This window comes from Lissotriton vulgaris, chromosome 3_1, assembly GCF_964263255.1.
Source record: "Lissotriton vulgaris chromosome 3_1, aLisVul1.2, whole genome shotgun sequence".
Lineage (NCBI taxonomy): Eukaryota > Metazoa > Chordata > Amphibia > Caudata > Salamandridae > Lissotriton > Lissotriton vulgaris.
The window spans coordinates 830,053,448-830,068,275 of NC_141689.1; the positions used below are offsets into that span (position 1 = coordinate 830,053,448).

At 50.3% G+C, this 14,828-nt stretch overlaps 1 protein-coding gene across 1 annotated transcript in view; it reads right to left on the reverse strand.

Moving 5' to 3' along the window:
- Positions 1-14,828, reverse strand: part of LOC147727090 (uncharacterized) — a 681,874-nt gene that overhangs the window by 482,920 nt on the left and 184,126 nt on the right. The window lies entirely within an intron of this gene.

The window sequence follows — 14,828 nt, forward strand, 5'->3', positions numbered from 1 at the left end:
TGCTCCCCAGCCAGAGCCACTGGCAACAGTCTCTAATATAAAATCCGGCACACAACCAAACGGCCCTTCCGTTCCATGCATCTAGATTGTGTAACCACCAACACAATTCTTCCTTTGCCTCCATATCCCGTTTTACTTGGTCTCCATACCATATTCCTCCTCTCAAGGCCTCCGACTTCACGCTCTGCAATGCCCGATAATGCAATGGCCCTGGAAAGATTGCTTGAATTGAAGACGAAAACAAACCTAAACTCTTACCAAATACCTCAAGGATAACATCTCCTTTTGCAATACTCGTACAACCTCTTTCTTCATTATACTCACCTTCTTCTCCGGTAACATCAAAACTTCTTCTATAGAATCTTTCTTGAATCCCAAAAATGTCATACTTTGAGACGCAATCAAAACGGACTTCTCCTTGTTTATTAAAAAACCCAACTTCTCCAAATATTGGATTGTTACCTGCAACTGTATTCTCAATTGCTCTGCATCTTGAGACATAATCAAAATATCTTCTAAATATACAATCAACCGGAATCCTCTCTCCCTCAAAAAGACCACAGCCACTCTCATCACCTTTGGGAAGCATCATGGTGCCGAAGACAGACCAAAAGGAAGACAATGAAAGTGGCACAACTTGTTCCTCCAGCTGAACTGCAAGAAACTTTGACCTTCCTCCTTCATTGGAATTGTAAAATACGCGTCCTTCAAATATAGTTTCACCATCCACTCTCCTTTCTGTAAAATGTCTCGTAAAAGATGTATACACTCCATCTTGAAATGTCTTTAACCCAAATTTTGATCTAAACCTCTCAAATTTATCACCGGTCTCCAACCCTTGTCCTTTTTTTCCACTAGAAACAAAGTGCTTACATAGCCTCTGATTTGTTCCTCCACCAGACAAATTGCACTTTTCTGCAACATAGCATCTATTTCCTTGTTTGCTATTTCCAGCTTTCCTGGTGTTAAACTTAACTCTTTTGCCTGAACTGGACTTTTTATAAATTCTATTTCATACCCATGGACTTTATTCAGAACCCACGGATCCCTTGTGATCCTTCCCCATTCATCCTGAAACATACGTAAACGTCCTCATACTCTTTCTTGGGAAGAACCAAATGAAATCCCCATACTCACATCTTGAACTTGAAGCAGACTGTCCTCTTCCTCTACTACCACTCCTTGTTCTGCCAAACCGACCACATTGTGGGAAAAATCCAGAGGAACTCACCAAGCCTTATCTCCGGGGGCACTCGGCAGGGCTGCCCTCCGTCTCCGCTATTAAATGCTCTAGTCTCTGAACCTTTGCTGTGCGTCTCAGGGAATATCATAGCTATGGAGGGGTGAGTTTCACAGAATACCAGCTGATAGTTTCTGCTTATGCAGATGACATGCTTCTATATGTCAGGGACCCGGGTACTTACATCACCCCGGTCTCGAATGAAGTGGTCTATTTTGGAAAGTTGTCCGGGCTAAACATTAACTGGAGCAAATCCTTAATTTTCCCCCTGACCCCATCCACTCAGCCACCAACTATGCAATACCCTCTGAGATGGACTACAGAATCAGTCCACTACTTAGGGATTCAGGTACATACAGACTCAGATGTGGTTCTCATAGACAACTATGAGATTGCATAAGACAGGCTTGAAGACGATGTAGCTAGGTGGATAAGACCACCTCTCATTGCTATGGCGAATTTCCCGGATGAAGATGGTCATCCTTCCCAGACTATAAGTCTTATTCCAAAATATCCCCATGGGCCTCCTGAGGCACATTTTTTCCAAAAGGAGGTCCCTTCTGATTAAATTAGCCTGGGCGGGTAAACAATCTCGGGTGAAATAGGAGACACTCACTCTGCCATACTCCATGGGCAGCCCCAACGTTCCAGACCTAGACCTATATTATAGAGCAGCACAGTGCTCGCATGCATTTGCCTGGATACACAGGCCTGAGTCCTTACCACAAATAAATATAGAGAAAATAGCAACTGATGCTATTTATGGCAACTTATCCCCGGAGTGGTCCCCCCTTTGGTGGCCTTCATCCATGGGCCAGCTCCCAGACCCGGTCAACAAGGTGAGGAACTTGGGAGTCATGTTCGACAATCGTCTGAACTTTTTACCACACGCAAACCAGATTTCCTCCTCAGCCTTCCACAAACTAAGGCTTATTAAGAAAATTCTGCCTTTCCTACCCGAGAATGCAGGCAAAACATTGGTGAGCTCCCTGGTCTTGTCTACCCTAGACTATTGCAACGCCTTGTTTCTAGGTGCCCAGGAGAGAGTGCTACTGAAAATGCAGGCTATTCAGAATGCAGCCGCCAGGCTCCTAGGGCGCATTCCCAAATACCAACCGGTCTCACCCACTATAAGACAGCTTCACTGGCTACCGGTGAGAATGAGGATCAAGTTCAAGTCTCTGTGCCTGGTATACAAGGCTCTACATAATGCTGGACCTGCGTTCTTCACCCAAAATCTCATCCCCTACTGCCCATCCAGAACACTGCGCTCATCCAGCTCATATGAACTGGTGGTCCCCCGAACCAAATCTGTCACATGGGGTGACAGAAGATTTCTTGTAGCCGCACCGAAATTGTGGAACACATTGCCACATTCAATCAAAACCCTTTGGTCTTTCCGCAAGCAACTTAAGACCTGGCTTTTTAATCAATGAACCTCAGCCCCCCTTGTTGGTTAAACACTGCAGTAACTTTAGCGCTGAGATGCCCAAGAGCCTTCGTTCGCGCTTTACAAATGATGTTATAAATAAATAAATAAAAATAAATAAATGCCGATTTGCTACTGTAGGATTTGTTTAGAGCTCCAACTAGAAGGCATAGTATACTGGACTCCCTTAACTCCACTACACATGCCTGGCCCAACATGCTCGACAGACAGGCGGGTGCAATTTTATACTCACCCCTAACTCCTTCGGAATGGTGCACTCACTTCCCTAAAGGTATGGGATGTGAGGTATCCAACACTCTGCACAGGGTATGCATCAGTGAAGCCGGGGACCTCTTCAAGCAGGGAGAATTTCGTGAATGAGAGCATAAATTAGCATGTGGCCATGCTCCTACCCCTCTGGTACGATACCAACCTCTCAGAATTAATCACGCTTTGAAGGCACTATCAGGGGATTCTCTCCAGGTGCCACCTGAGAAACTGGCTCTGCCCCATGTTATCAAATCCCCTTCCCTGCTAAATTAGTCTGTAGGATTTATAACAATACACAAGAAGATAGACAGTCTCAACATTTAAAGGCCAGGCAAAATTGGCAAAAACACATGGTGCGCGTTATTGGGGACAAAGAATGGCAATACTGTCGCGAGTTGACGAAACTGGTATAATTGAATGGTAGGCCTCGCCTTATACATTTCAAATATATTAACAGAACGCACTATACCCCAGAGCACTTGTTTAGATAAGGATTGCGCGATACCCCTTCATGCTCCCGATATACGGAACCTTTGGCTGCATGTGACCTGGGATTGCCCTGGTATACAAAAATATTGGGGGGAACTATCTCATGCAATAAACAAAATCACTGGCCTCACATTAGCTGTAGATCTATTTCTAGCTCTCCTGGGTTATAACATACCAATAGATAAAGACACCAGGCAATTTGTGGCGATGTGGTTATTGCTTGCTAAGAGGCGGGTTGCAATGAGTTGTGGCAGGAGTCCGATCCCTACAGTTGAGGAATGGACGGGAGACATGATTTACTGTAATACTCAATCTGAGACATACAACAAATTTCTCCCGCTACAATCCAGGCCAAGGGCGTACAGGAATGTATTTCAACAGTACCTGGTGGGTAAGGAAACTGGCGAACCTGAAGCCTCAGAGGGTAGAGAAGAATCAATAAATAACAATGGGGGCAGTGAAGAGCCGTCAATCCCAGACTGAGTCCAGGTAGTTTTGGGAGTCATTCTATTATACTAGTCATAAGTTGTTTGAGAAGCATGCAGTAATATGTATAGATAAGTCCCTCTGTTGTGCTCATATACAACCAAATGTGAAGCTCTTTGTGGTAAGGCTTGTACTTCTTTCTTGAATTGATAATGTATCAATGTATTTGTGTTGTGCAAATTAAAATCAATAAGAAAAAGTTAAAAATCCAGAGGAACCCTGGAAACCTCTTCCTGTTCATGTACAAGAAGTTGTACTGGGATCTTTGGAAACTGCGGCCAGCATAAGATCCTGGTCTGCTGGCCCTTCCAAAAACTCCCCCAAACACTTTTCTCATATTGTAATGAGCTTTATCTAAAGCAGTGTATGTGGCCACGTTTGCCTAAACCTTTCACCCCTCCTTCTATAAAGAGTAAACATTTCGCCTCAATACTCATCTCCTTTTCTCCTATCTCACACAACTTTGGGTTTATTTTCATCAATATAGATTTCCTGCGCTCTGTCAATAAGCCTGCATTTGCATTCCTTACAAACACCATCGCCCTTTGGCTCCAGCCTCTTAGCAATTCCACATTGACCTGCTCACCATTCAAGTGTGCCTCCTCTGCCATGTCCATTAATTTTGCGTCTGGATCAAATACACCCAAGAGCTTGTCTTGGCACTGTTTCAATGAACGCTCTATACCTTTACGAGGGTCCTTTCCCAACTTGTACAAATATGTTATCAATTCAAGGTCCAGGTTAGCCGTATAGCATACCTTACTCTCAATCTGTGGCATTGAGCACTCTGCTTTTAAAATATTCCTGACCTCCTTTTCAAGCTGTTTCCTAATCCATTTCTTAATAAACCTACTAACACTGACCAATGGCCACTGATCAGCACTTTTAGGATGCCAAAGCTCATTATGACTGAACATTTCTTCTCCTAATGGATCTTTAATGACTGTCTTACTTGTTGCACAAGTTACTTACCTTCTGTAACGATATATCTGTAAGAAACAGTAGTTAGTATTAGATTCCTTACCTTAGAATATCCCCAGGCGTCAGACTGGATTCCGAAACTTTTGCGTAGCAGTACCCCTGCGTGTCGATAGGCGTCGTCTGCGGCCCCGCGTCCGTCGTCGGCGGCGTCGTAGGCGCCGGGATGACATCGCCGGAGTACTTAGATGCCGCCCTCGCGCGCTGACGTCAGTTCTTATACACAGCTTTTCCGCGCCAGGAACGCAGAGCCATGATAAAAACCAACAATGGTGCCATGAAACTAGGGCCCTGAAAGGGGATGACCTTAACCCTAGATATCGGTTCGCAGAATGGGGAGGATGGGTGGGGCGGTAAGGAATCTAATACTAACTACTGTTTCTTACAGATATATTGTTACCGAATGTAAGTAACTTGTGGATCTGAAAGAAACAGGTTAGTATTAGATTCCTTACCTTAGAATAGATACCCCAGCAATACCAACCCTGGTGTTGGGTCTGCGAACCAATAATCACACCAGAAAGTCCTGAAGGACGGAACGGCCAAAGAAGCCGTCCCTCCGGACTTGGCTGTCCAGACAGTAATGTCTTGCGAACGTGTGCAGCGAGGCCCACGTAGCTGCCTGACAGATGTCCTGCAAGGGGACTCTCCGGCCAAGGGCAGTAGTAGCCGCCATGGCCCGAGTGGAATGGGCTCTCAGCCCAACAGGAGGCTCCTTTTTAGCCAAAGAGTAGCATACCTTTGTAGGAAGGTGGATACCTGACTATGGTTGCCCCCAACTTTTTGCCTGGTGTTTTGCTGGTTTTCCGACTTAGTTGGCCTGGGACCCTGCCAATCAGGACCCCAGGCCTACTGCTCTCTCTCTAAAAAGGATTCATGTACCTTAGGTGCATTATCCAATTGGTACTGGGCCACCTTATCAGACCCTGTAACTCAGGGCATAGGTGTACCCAAGGCCTACCAGGGGCTGAAGCATGTATTATGCCACCCCTGGCTGGCCATCTAAATCTGACACAACTGGCTGCCCGACAGCTGGGGCAAGGTGGTGTAATCACCCCTTGCTTTAGATATAGTATACCTATATCTAACCCTAAAAATGGACACACATATTCCTATCAGTCACTCCTATGGCAGGCCTTGACAATCCTGAAGGCAGAGTGCTTGGAATCGTGTGAGATGGTGCTCTGGCATGAGCTGAGCCCGTTTGCAGCTTGCAGAACCAAGTCCTAATAGCTGTTCCATGATAACGCGTACCATATACTCTTATGTGCATTATAATCCTCGCGGTTAAATGCTATCTTTGGTATCGCTTTATCAAAACATGTCGAGTAAGGTGTCATACGAATTGGAATACTAACACCTCGCCAATTCTGGCGACGGGGTTAGCATTCCACCCTTCTAGAGGGACACGACATGTATGTAACTGTGAACCCCGGTTAAAGTTAACTCGAGCCTCAGCATCACAAAATGGATGCTGCCACCACAGTCACGAGTCTGACCCCCTGCAACTGGGAGTCCTTCCAGCGAGGGGAGCTTGGACAAAGGGTTTCCTGTCAGGGGCGGTGCTAGCACCATCCCAGACAGGGTTTTGTGTATTCTGGGTAGGCAGGGCTTTACAGGAAGGTGACTGCAAGTGGCACCCCGGTGCTCACTACGCATCTGCCGGCTAGAACCAGTTCCAGGGGCACACCAGCCCCTGACCTGGGGAAAGTCCGGCATGGGAGAGGGGTGTAACCACCCCCCTTCCTGGTCCCACCCCTAGGGCAGGACCTAGTCGCGTACCCACCCCTTTCTTTAGGATAAAGGCAGGAGCGGGGACCCTTCCAAATTAGATCATCTTTGAATCAAGCTCGACGAGACCCGGCTTCCCTCTACCTACCTCTACAGCTAAGCTGAGAACCGTAGGTGCGACGAGACCTCGAGGGACCGGCCATCATCAGAACTGCACGACTTCTATCCAGCACGACCGCCGAGGGATCCTCTGGTGAGTGCTTTGGGGTCCGAGAAGCCCCGACCCTGAGCAGCTCCAGCACCGAATTCCAGCCCCCCAGCATCTCCACGATCTGCGTGGGGCCCTTCTGCTTTTTGGCTGCGCACCGCGTTGACTGGCTACTAGCCCGCTGGCTTGTGGCCTTCCCGACGACGCCCGACGACAACAACACTGCTGGTCTGGTTGCTCCAGACTGGCCCTTGCTCCCTTTCAAGAGAGGAGCACCCCGGACCCTCCTGGTCCACTCCAGACGCCATTTTAGGTCCACCGCATGGGCTTGAATTTGCCAAGACTTGTTGCCCCAATCATGGGTCCAGCGACGTCGACAGCATCAACCATCGTGGGACAGCTCGCACCTCCATCCTGGTCGCCGACAACGCCTCCTGGTCCGTGAGACTGCAGAGCCCAGCGTCGCCCACTCACCTGGTCGAGGTGACTACCATCCGGTGCCCTCCTGGTGCCATCTGATCACTGGCTAGTGGTCACAAACTTGGTCCCCTCTGCTTTCAGGTGTCATCCATCTTCGATCCAGGCTTGGATCACTTCGAACTATCTTCACTGGTCGCCTGCCAGCAACTCTTTCTTCAGGCTCCTGGTTCGGCAACGAGGATTCCCAACGTCTTTACAGACCTATGTAGCCGCAGTCCCTGGGCTGGATAACTTCGGCATTTCGGTGCCCCAGCATAGCCTCACTATCTAAAGGTCCAGAGTCACTGTCGTTTTCGACCTACCTTATCGGGTTCGCCCGAGAACACTAACTTTGCTTTTACTAGCTCCCATAGACTTTGTCCCGCATCCCGCGTGAGAGTGCACACTCTGCACCCGAGTCCCCTAGGCCTCCTACTAGTAATCTGAAGGTTCAGTAACGTTGTCCTAGCGATTCCAAAGCCTATTAGTACAGTACTTACCTGCTAGTAATTTCGCATTCCACTTCCATAGTATATGGTTTTCCGTGCCCCTCGGGCATTTGTGTAAATTGTGCAACTTTAAGTGTTTTCGTAAGAGTTTTGTTGTGTGCTTAGTACCCTGTCCTCATAAAGAGTACAGGGCTGTTGTGATCTAAATAAATACACTGTTTATTTTCATAACACTTGTGTGGTGTCCTTTCACTTGGTGTTCAAGGGATATATGTGATGGTATAACAGCTGGCTTAACGCGCCCTCTAGAGTTTAGCCCGAAGACTGCTCTTGTCCATGCTACTAGGATAGCTGGTCTATCGGTTGACTTACAACCAATCACCATAAGGGTTGTTTGGACTGATACAGAGTGATCACTAGAATAGTGAACACTGAATATCAGGTCAACTTCTCACAACCTTGATGCACAACACGACCCACCGAGAGATGCTCCGCTTGTGCACCGCCCGACCTTTCTTAGCGCCCACGTAACCAACAGAGTTGGTCATCCACCTGGAACTGGCGTGTGCGATCCAAATAGAATGAGCAAAAACAATGGCCAGGTAAATTGGTTATAACTGCAAAGTCTAGTACCACTTATCCAATTGATCTAAGCGGACAAACTTTTCATTTAGCAATTTTTACTCAGTCTTTCGTTTTTCAAAAACAACATTCATATATGTCTGAAGAAAGATACCATTTCAGTAGCAAAATTCACATAAAAATACAGTATTCAAAACACAAATTTACCGATCACTGTGAATGAGACATATTTACATTTACACAATATATACAAAAACACAGACAAAAAATGCCTATCTTCATTCAATCAACGCGACTGGCAGCGACACAGCCTCAATGAGCGTTTTTAATTTCATCAACAGACCCGGCAGGATCATGAAGTAAATCCCCTGCGGCTACTGCGATTGAATCGCTCCCTCCGTCCATGAGCACACAGTACCGGGCATCACCTTCGCGAATCATCTATGAAAAAATCCACCACGAGAAATACAGAACCACAGTGCCCCTGAGAGCGAGAACACTGTTGCTCCGCCAAGGCTACATTTCAGTACAGGACAGTTTCCAGTCCAGGTCCTGAGGAGAACCCCTCAATAACACGTGGGTTCGAAACGCGTTGACTCGCTGCTGAAACAAGATTCAGGAAGGGCGTATCAGGATTTCAATTGTAGATAAATTCCACCTGAACTTTGACCCTAGTAGCTATCAGGTTCCAGCATAATCAAGCAAGCAGGCCAGCAAAAATACCGAACGGCCCCTTGCTTGTCCGAAGGTTGTATATCAGGACTGGTGCCTCAAACATTTAATGAAGATAGGCATTTTTTGTCTGTGTTTTTGTATATATTGTGTAAATGTAAATTTGTCTCATTCACAGTGATCGTTAAATTTGTGTTTTGAATACTGTATTTTTATGTGAATTTTGCTACTGAAATGGTATCTTTCTTCAGACATATATGAATGTTGTTTTTGAAAAACGAAAGACTGAGTAAAAATTGCTAAATGAAAAGTGTGTCCGCTTAGATCAATTGGATAAGTGGTACTAGACTTTGCAGTTATAACCAATCTACCTGGCCATTGTTTTTGCTGTTTCAATTTGAGTGGTCTAGGCCAGTTAGTATATAGACCCAAGCCTTCTTTGTTTCCCTTCCAAATAGAATGAGAGCGCACGTTTTAGGTCCAGACGGTGGAGCCGCTCTTCTTCTTTAGAGGGATGCGGAGGCGGAAAGAAGGTGGGCAAGGGGATGGACTGCCCGATGTGGAAGGCTGTGACTACTTTGGGCAGGCAAGAGGGTCTTGTCCGCAACACAACCTTGTCCGAATGGACAGAAAGGAAGGGAGGCTTGGATGAAAGAGCCTGGAGCTCACTCACTCTCCTGGCAGAGGTGATGGCATCCAGGAAAGCAGTCTTATGGGTAAGAAGACGGAGAGGACAGTTATGAAGAGGCTCGAAGGGAGAGCACATCAGTAAAGTAAGTACAAGGTTCAAGTCCCACTGAGGCATCACAAAAGGAACAGGGGGGAACATACGAGTGATGCCCTTTAAGAATATGTTAACAACCGGGGACTTGAACAAAGAAGGCTGATCAGGTAGCCTTAAGAAGGCGGAAAAAGCAGAAAGGTAGCCCTTGATAGTGCCCAAAGCAGAGCCCTGCTGGGCAAGAGAAAGAAGGAAGAGGAGAACCTCAGAAAGAGGGGCAGAAAGGGAATCCATAGCCTTTGCTGTGCACCATGCCACAAACTTGTTCCACCTGCAGGCGTATACAGACTTTGTGGAGGGACGCCTGGCTGCCAGAATGACATCACAAACTTCAGGAGGCAAGTCAAATGGCCTCAACTGTCGGCGCTCAATCTCTAAGCATGGAGGTGGACACTGGACAGGTTTGGGTGGAGGACCGCCCCCTGCTGCTGCGACAGAAGGTCCTCCTGAAGAAGCAGACGAATCGGGGGAATCGACAGACATATTGAGTAACTCGGGATACCAGTATCTTCGTGCCCAGTCCGGAGCCACAGGGATAACTTGGGCCCGGTCGCGCCTGATCTTCTTCAGCACTCTGGGCAGAAGTGGTATAGGCGGAAAGGTGTACAACAGACCGTAGCTCCACTCGCACCGAAAAGCGTCTCCGAGCGAGTGCCGCCTTGGAAATTCCAACGCGCAGAACTGATGACATTGCGCGTTCTCTTCTGTGGTGATTAGATCTAACCAAGGCTCTCCCCATTGCTGAAAGAGGCCTTGCGCAACTTCAGAGTTCAGACGCCACTCGTGATCCATCATGCACCGACGGCTGAGTTCGTCCGCCCTGGCATTCAGAGAACCTGCCAGGTGTTGAACCACCAGGGCCACGCCCGGATGTTCCAGTCACTGCCAGAGGGGCAGAGCCTCCTAGCATAGGGTCCACGACCCCACCCCGCCCGGTTTATTGCAGTACCACATGGCGCTGGTGTTGTCCGTGAACACCTGCACTACACTCCCCCGGACAGAGGGGAGGAATGCCTTCAGTGCAAGCCGGATCGCCCGCAGCTCCAGAAGGTTGATGTGGAGCCGGGACTCCGCCGGAGACCAGAGGCCTCTGATCTCTACTTCTCCCATGTGGCCTCCCAAGCCCTGGAGGGACGCGTCAGTCACAACGCAGTCCGTGAGCCACCACTGCAACTGTCTTGCAGTGCCCTCCGAGATCAAGAAATGGTCGGACAGGTTGCCCTGATGCTGGGCCCACTGAAACTTCAGGTCCCACTGCAGAGCCCGCATCCGCCACCTGGCGTGATGCACCAGAAGGATGCAGGAGGCCATCAGCCCAAGAAGCCACAGCGTCAACCTGACTGAGCCTCGGGATAACGGCTGAAAGATCGGAATCAGAGCCTGAATATCCCAAACCCGTTGTTCGGGAGGATAAACCCAAAAGTGCGCCGAGTCCAGAACCGCTCCGATGAAGAGGAGCTTCTGAGAGGGGCACAGGTGTGACTTCGGCACATTGATGGAGAACCCCAGCAGGTGCAGGAGGTCGGCTGTAGTCTGGAGGTGGTTGACAACTGTCTGGGGCGAGCCCGCCTTCAACAACCAGTCGTCGAGGTAGGGGAAGACTGAAACCCCTAACCTGCACAGATGAGCTGCGACCACCGCCATCACTTTCGTGAACACCCGTGAGGCGCTGGTAAGGCCAAAGGGGAGCACGGTAAACTGAAAGTGCTTGTGGCCTACCGTGAACCGCAGGGCAGCTAGGACATGAGCTTGTGTCAGCATCTTGAACTTCTCCTGCCGGAGGAAGCCGTTGACGTTCCGCAGGTCCAAGATAGGGCGTAGGCCCCCTTTGCATTTCTTGGGTACCAGAAAGTAGTGGGAGTAACAACCACACCCTACTTCTGGCCCAGGAACACGCTCGATGGCCCCCTTGGCCAAGAGGGCCGTAACTTCCTCTCGTAGAAGTGTCAAGTGATCCCGCGACACGCAGTGGTGTCACGGTGGCATGGCTGGAGGGGTCACCTCGAAGGGGAGGGAGTAGCCCCTTTGGACGATTTGGACGATTTGCAGCACCCACCTGTCTGATGTGACAGTGCGCCAGTGGAGGTGGTGATGGCAAACCCTGCCCCCCCACTGGCGTCACATGGGCCTGAAAGCTCAGACTAGGAAGGTTTTGAGGCGGATGCTGCAGGGGTGGGTGTGGACTGGCCCCGCCGTTGTCCCTGACCGCCGCCACGGCGGTTTCCACGTCAGCCACCGCGCTGGACGGTAGTCTGCGGCCCGTAGCAGGCAGGACGTGTTGGGGAGCCCCTTCCTTGGCCACGAAAGGAGCGAAAAGCAGCCGTTTGTTGGCGCGGGCCAAGAGGCCCAAGGACTTGGCCGTAGCCCTGGAGTCCTTAAAGCGCATGGTGTGCCTTGTCGCCAAAGAGGCGACAGCCATCAAACGGCATGTCCATAAGTGTGTTCTGGACATCAGCCGAAAAGTTGGTGGACCTCAACCAGGCGTGGCGACGAATCGCCACCGTCGTTGCCATCGCTCTGCCCAGAGAGTCCGTGTTATCCGGTCCACACCAGATGGAGTACCGTGCTGCATCTCGACCCTCCGCAAGGGCTTGGGCGAGTTTAGTCTGGACCTCCGCAGGACATTGTGGCAGCACGTCCGCAACCGTGTCCCACAGAGAATGGGTATGATGGCCCATGAGGCACGCGGTGTTGACTGACCGCAGCCCTAAACTCAGGGAGGAGAATACCTTTTTTCCGTATTGCTCGTACCACTTGGATTCCTGATCGGGGGAGCCGTTGGGAATGCGGTCTGTGAGTTAGAGGCCTGGATGACCAGGCTCTCGGGGTGGGATGGGTGGACAGGAAACAAGGGTCGCCCGGAGCCGGGTGGTGGCGTCTGCCCAGGTTCCTATCTACAGGCTGACCTGTAGCGGGCTTGGACCAAGTGCCCAAAAGAACGTCAGACAAGGCCTGCGGTTTAAGGACCTCAGTGAGGAGGTTAGTCCTCACGGCTGCGACGGGGAGCTCCAGGTCCAAGGCCTTAGACGCCCGCGTCAGTACCACACTATAGGCTGCCCCCTCCTCTGTAGCCACGGTAGGAGGGGAGACAAAACCAGTGTCCGGCGAGGTGTCCAGACCACTGGCCTCCCCTAGCTCACCTGTCCAGTCCTGATACGACTGGCACTCCTGTGCCAGAGGATCCTCAGACCCGTCCCAATCCCCCTCGCCACCCATCTCCTGAGACTCAGGACCAAAGGTTGGGGTCGCGTCATAGAAGTAGAAATCTCCCATCGGCATCGAGAGCGGCGCCGTTCTGGCGCCGGACCCGAATCGAGGGGGGGGGGAATCGGGGATGGCGCCGCCCGGAGGCGGCGCCGGGGGCAACACCCTTGAGGCCGGCGCCGGCGAGGTCGTGAGGACCACCGGCGACGACCCGGATCCGGACCCGGATCCTGCGGCGCCGGGACTGAAGTCACCAGCGGCGTCGGGACCGAAGCACCCGACGGCGTCGGGACCGAAGCACCCGACGTCGTCGGGGCTGAAGCGCCCGACCCGCTGGGACCACCAGTCGGGGCCGCTGGGCCCGAAGGCGCCGCGGAGCCAGACGGAGGAGTGAGCGACCTCATGGCCGTGAGGAAGGCCTCGATCTCCCCGGGCGCCGCGTTCTGCCCAAGGACCGAAGGGTATGAAGCAGGCTGCGACACCTGCGGCTCAGGCGGAGCCGCGAGGGCGGTGTCGCCCGAACCCCTGGCCTCGTCACGCGAGCGTAGGGGCCGTCAGAAGAGCAATGACGTCTCTTCGACTTCTTGTGATTACCTGAGGGCTTCGAGCCCGAAGACGACCCCCGGAGCTATGGTGGCTCCGACCCCGCGGCCGGTCCCTCGACCTCCTCGCGGACAGGCACCTCGAGCGGCGCGGACCGACTGCCGGAGCTCGAGTCGCTTGCGGGACCGCTCCGCCTAGCTTTAGACATCAGGGCTCGACAGTCGGAGCAGGCCTTGTCGTCGTGGTCGAGGCCCAGGCAATGAAGACACCGACGGTGGGGGTCGGTAACCGACATCAGTCGGTCGAAGTCGGCGCAGGGTTTAAACCCGGGCATCCCTACCGGCACCGTCGCAGCAGTTAGACTTCGAAAAGAATCAGAAATTATCGAAAAAATGTAGTCAAAAATTGACTAAGGGGTACCACCCACTTTTTCCGGATCTGAGCTTGCAGGCGCGCAAAAAAGAAGAACTGACGTCAGCACGCGAGGGCGGCGTCTAAGTACTCCGGCGACATCATCCCAGCGCCTAAGACGCCGACGACAGACGCAGAGCCCCAGACGACTCCTACCAACGCGCAGGGGTACTGCTACGCAAAAGTTTCTGGATCCAGTCGGACGCCTGGGGATATTCTCAGGTAAGGAATCTAATACTAATCTGTTTCTTTCAGATGTTGCTATGTCATCTCTTAAATCATGAGTTAAATCGTCATCTTGGTCCATATAAAAAATGTACTCAGCATAGAACTGTCCTGACCCTCCTAAAACTGTGTTCTCAGTTTCCATAAAACCATCTTCATCAGATAGATCCTTTGTGCTGCCATGGACACCTTTTCTCTGCGTGCTGCTATGGACACTATCTATTGATGAAGTTAAATCTATCCTTGCTTCTCTTATCCAAGTGTTTGGTTTTCTTTTGTTTTTCCCTTACCTAAAATCTTTATTATCTGAACACGAACAAAAATCCTCTTCAGACCAACCATCTTTTCTCTTTTTCTTTAAAACAATCTCTATACTTCTCTGACAGAGGCTTTTCCCTCACTCTGTATCAACCTCTTTAAACTATCCTCACTAACTCTCCCTTCAACTACCTGAGTTTGAACAACATTATCCTCTGAGGTCATCTTCTCTAGCCTCTTCCCAATTTAACTCACAATTGACTTCTAAATTTATCTTTTTCCTTAAAAAGCTGTGTAATTTATTGCCAAAAGCGATTTTGGTGCCGCCCGGTATGTATTCCGTTAACTGCTTTCCTCCGATTCCAAAGGTTGCCTAGCAACGTTACACATAAACAGAAAGAGGTTCACCAAGA